Source organism: Silene latifolia, chromosome 11 (assembly GCF_048544455.1).
Source record: "Silene latifolia isolate original U9 population chromosome 11, ASM4854445v1, whole genome shotgun sequence".
Lineage (NCBI taxonomy): Eukaryota > Viridiplantae > Streptophyta > Magnoliopsida > Caryophyllales > Caryophyllaceae > Silene > Silene latifolia.
The window spans coordinates 142662385-142667808 of NC_133536.1; the positions used below are offsets into that span (position 1 = coordinate 142662385).

The 5424-nt window shown below is 32.9% G+C and overlaps 1 long non-coding RNA gene across 2 annotated transcripts; it reads right to left on the bottom strand.

Annotated features, from left to right (window-relative positions):
- Positions 1-460: 460 nt before the first annotated feature.
- On the bottom strand, positions 461-2450 carry LOC141615106 (uncharacterized). 2 transcript variants are annotated; one of them, XR_012529626.1, is made up of 4 exons: positions 2430-2450; positions 890-1220; positions 681-757; positions 461-522 (listed from the first exon to the last, which is right to left on the bottom strand). It is a non-coding gene; the product is annotated as an uncharacterized LOC141615106 (long non-coding RNA). The 2 variants fall into 2 exon arrangements; XR_012529625.1 differs by lacking the exon at positions 2430-2450 and having other exon boundaries at positions 890-1793.
- Positions 2451-5424: the final 2974 nt, after the last annotated feature.

The window sequence follows — 5424 nt, forward strand, 5'->3', positions numbered from 1 at the left end:
CGACTAAACTGTGCTAAGATCGAAAGATAGGTATAGTTTAGACCATTAGTCACTTTTCAGGACGAGAGTCAGTATTAGTGATATTAGGGACCTATAGCGAGATCGAGAGATGCTATTTGTTAGGAGTGGACTGAGATGACCTCTTATTTCCCGCCTTACCTGTGTTTATTTCAGACCGACTTAGTTTGCTGCCGCCGAAGCTATAATGACCCGATCATCCTAGTACCCTTCTTTTATCTGTTTAATTCGTATTTTTAGTTTAATTTCCTTTTATTGTTATTAGCTGTCGACCAATTCACATCAACCCCCCACAATAGTTACCTTAGACTAAGCATAAAACAACTAAAGTTTACAACTGCCTCCTTGTGGTTCGACCCTGTTACCACTAGCCTAGGTTAGTCTTAATAGGAGATTATAAATATTATCTTTGGTACTCACAGCGACGGGTATCAGTCACTCACTAATTTTAAAAAAGCTCGTGCAAAGTCTGCTTCAGAACATCTCCAGCAGCTCACATTGCACCTGAAAAACAACATTTAGAGGAAAAGCATTAATCAAAATACAATTTGTCACTCAAGAAGAAAATCAAAACCCTCGAAATTGTATGATAAACAAAACTGAAATAAAAAAGTGTAAATAGCAAAATAATATTATTAGTGTGAGTTGAAAAGAGTAAATACCAAAAAAAGATATGGCCGCAAGGTGTACCAGTACGGTGTTAGAAGATCACTTAGGCGAGTGCCCTTGTTCTTTTGACCTGAAAACAGAAAATATAGATACAAAGAGGTAAAACAGAATGAACTAATTAAAAGCAACTCAATCAAATAAGAACTTGGGCTATAAATTGAGACCAAATATTACCAATTTCAGGAACAATACTGACATTTACCTGAGTATATTTGGACATTTGGGTATCCTTTTCAGTTTTCACTGCAATGGAGCATAATGAATAAAAAGGTAGAATTCTTTAAAAACATCGCAGTATAACCGAATATACCTGATTCGGGTATGATTAAGCTCCAACAAAAACAAAATGCAGACTAGACAATGCGATGTACAGGCAATGATATCAATGCATTAACTAGTTACCTCATGCTACAATCGTCTTCTCCATTCTCCAATGGTTTGAACAATGAATCTATAATCTCAGTTCTTGGAGATTGAGTTCTTAGAGAGACTCTATATCTTGAAATGAGTGGCCATGATAAAGAGCCAACAACCTGTTATTTTAGAAAAGCAGGAAAAGAGGTGTGATCAGGACAGTCACTAGCTGCAATGATATTGTTTTGGGTAATTTTTGATAGTACACCAAAAAATCATACACACATAAACATCATCATTTGGCTCTTATTATCATGAAGATGAAAACATCCACAACATACCATAGTTACCACTACCAACTAAACCTAATATAAATGTGACACATGAAGCACAATACATGACTGCTATCAATGAATATGCAAGCTCATTTCCTAAAATAAACCACACTTTTCTAGCCTACCATTGCTCTAAATAGCTACTGTACTTTTTTGGTCTATCAGCTACTCGGCCAGCTATGTAAGCCAGAAGAAATGAGAACAAATCCATTAGAAGGCTCATAAATAAGTGGAAGGGAATGAGATTGACATAAGGGTACAAAACTTACTGTCATGAGCAATAAATCAGAAAATTTGACGGATAAAAGAATCCATTATTCATACAAATCACCATAAAGACACTAAATTCTTATAATACAAAAAGTATGACAAAAAGATGTACAAATGTAAGGCATTAGTTCAGTCATTCAAGCTCGAGTTGTGTCCTGACTCAAAAGTCAAAACAGCCATACCTAGTTCATGCTCGATCTCCAACTATCACTAACATCATCACAGAAAGTTTAAGATCAGAATTCCGAAAACTTATAATACAACATGAACAATTTAAGTGATTACTTCAAAGACAATAACAATTATCATTAAATAAAAAGAATAACATCATTCAAAGATCCTTACAAGTTACAACTAGATAAGCATAAGTGTAATTACCCATAAACCCTAAAATCTAAAATCAAACCAAATAAAAGTATACCTATAATTAAGGGACGAAGTAGTACAAATGACATATTGGCGGTCGGCGAGCTTATTCAATATAGACTCTACTTCAAAACTAAAATCACATCAAATAGAATTCTTATATCAATAGTAGAGTATAATGGAGCTGGTGGTGGTGAGAAAACCCGAAAAACTAAGTTAAAAATATGAATACGAAATTAGGGTTTGCCTAATTTTGCAATTCAACTTTAATAAACAAAACAAAAATCCAAAAAAGCATACAATTAGGCAGATATAATCAAATACTCAATAATAATTAGTCAAATATACATTATATAACTCACTAATCGGAACCTATTCACCAAAAATTGAGATTTGAGATTTGGGGGAAACTCTTACATTATATAACCAAACGCTCACGGGCGATAAGGATGTCTTGCTTGCGGTGGAGCGGTCGACGTTGTCGGCATTGCCGCGTGTTGTTGGCCGGAGCGAAGGTAGGAGTGAGTGAGAGGGAAGAGAGGAAAGGGTATGAGTGTGTATGACGATATGAGTCATGAGGATAGGGTGTTGGGATGATTAGATAGTGTATAAAAGATTAGATAGTGTATAAAAGAGAATTAGGTACCTAACCGTTTTAATAGAGAACGGTAAGGATAGGGACCGTGCTCTTTGTTTAATCAAGGAGAACGCTTCTGGATATATAACCGGTCTCTTTTATATTTTAAGGCGGTTGGTCAAACCTAACCGTTCTCTTTGTTAATGTACGAGAACGGTTTGCGCAAACAACCGTTCTTTATTGGAATCTTATATGCCCGCCAAACTAAAAATAACAAAGTGACCGGTTTCGCTATCAACCGTTCTTAAAGGAGCGTTCTCTTTGCCTTAAATTGTAGTAGTGAATAGATTGACTCAGTATGCTAGTGAAAATAATTTGGGGCGGGGGAATTGTTTTCATTTTGCGCCCAAATTGAGGATTATATGGACATGGGTTGTAATTTAATCCGATGTCCATTATAATGGACATGGGTTGAAAATAACAACCGATGTCCATATAATATAATTACATCAGACTTTTATAAAAATCCGATGTGCAAACTTATTACATCTGTTTTTTTCAAAAATCCGATGTCCATCCACTGATGTCCTTGATGAATTCTGTAGTAGTGTGTCTTCAGTGGATATAGTGATATAATTAAAAACAATGTTTTCTTAAAACATAGTTAATAAAATAATTTTAGTAAAATCGACAATTTTATACGGAGTAAAAGTGTTGGACAAACTCTTTTCTAGCTCTTAATACAAAATTACTAATAGTAAAATTTATAATTAAATTTCAAATGGAGTTAAATATCAATAGTATAATTATTAAATTTTTTAATATTCTTATCTAAAAAGCCGCGTATTTGCGCGGAATCTATACTAGTTACTTAATAATCTTATTGTATATGATTCGGTATCTAAATATTAATAGGTTGTGTCCACTCATTATCTAGTTAGGTGACCCGCATTTCGGGTATTTTACAATTCTTATATCCTACACCCATGTGTAGGATACTACATACTCCCCCCTGCCCACCCCACCCCACTCATCCTCAACTTCCTCCTTTTATTTTTCTTTTTTTCTTCTTTTGCTTTTTTTTTTCTTTTAAAATTTTAAAACAAAAATTAACTTCCATTTTTAAGAAAAGTTACGACGGTCATATTCAGTTTAAGTGTTACGTAGTGTTACGTAGTGTTACATTCACGATATGACACTATTATATTCATTTTAAGTTTAGTGAATCTGACAATATTGTTTAATGAATATGTGCTTTAAAGTGCGATATTCACAATAGGACACTATCATATTCACTTTCAGTTTAGTGAATATGACATCGTAGTTTGATGAATATGTATTATGGGGTGTGATATTCATCCGATGGTTCTATTATATTTACTTTCACTTTAGTGAATATGACATTTATAGTTTAGCGAATATGAGTTTATTTGTTCAAATATATTGAACAATAATCATGAACGTTTAATTTCATACCAAAATCGCATAATACAAAATAATTTAAGGAAAAAAAATTATGTGATATGATATGAATATGTTAATTACGTTATGTGAATATGTGAGGAAAAATAAAACAAATAACAAAATATATCAAATATGATCTCAATTTGTAGAGGAATAAAAATTATGAATAATAATATATTTTTTATTATTTTCTAATTTATTAAATTTATAATTTATTTATAATAAGAAAAAAATTAAGAAAAGGGAGTACCATGCACCATACTCTTGGGTGCATGGTATAATTTACCGGTATTTTATGCTTTGACGACTTTTGGTCTGAAAATCTGCTCATCACTTTTTCAAGCAAATATATCATTTCATTAATAAGCTACTAAATATGTCAAATTTGAGATATATATTTAATGTACTGCTATTTTGTAATTGATCCCTTTCACAATATATTTTTTTAGATTTTGCAAAATTTTGAAATGTTAATTTTTTTTATTTGATCTAATAGATTGTAGTTAAAAGTCTAACAGTATCCATGATACAATATATTTTTTTTTTTGATAACGAGGAGGTCGGATCCTCCCCGGCACGCGCCAATACCATGCTAACCAACACGTACCATGTAAGCTGCTCAATCCACGGGGTTACCCCTCACTGGAAGACATGTGGCCAAGTCTCTTCCTCTAAGGAGATTCGAACCCGGGACCTCGCAGTCCATCTTTCAGATGTTTTGAGGGTACCCGGATCTCTACTAGACCAAGAGCACTTGGTTATGATACAATATTTTTTCTCAAACACATTTTAAATTAGCAAAGTGAAATAAAGATTTCGAAATTGGGGGTTAGAGAATGGAATTCAAATGAGTTTATTTTAGTCTTACTTAAACTTGGCAGGATTGGTTCGCCAAACATGCAAGCTGGTCCAAATCTGAATTTGAGAATACAATATTTATTGCCAAACACACCATTTAAAATTTGAACTGAACTTAAAAAACTACTACAAAATTTAAACTGAACTTAAAAAATTACTTTAAATTTAAAAGAACGGGATCTAAAGTATAACTATTCATTTTTGATACCGCTTTTCAAATCGTTTGTCTATCGGTCTATGTACTCGGTACGGTGTATTACTCGTGATCAACTTGCCGTGAGTTTATGCTAGCTGAGTAACAAAATTGATTGTTATTCCTTTCGTCCCGGTTAATTGTTATTATTTGGTTTTTGGCATAAAGACTAAGGAAAGAGGAATAGACCAATTACTAAATGATAAGTGGAACAAATTGAGTGTGAATGATCAAATTGCTCATTAAGTTCATTTTTAAAATAGAAACGACAACTGGACAACAATTGACTGAGACACCCAAAATAAAATAGGACAATAAAT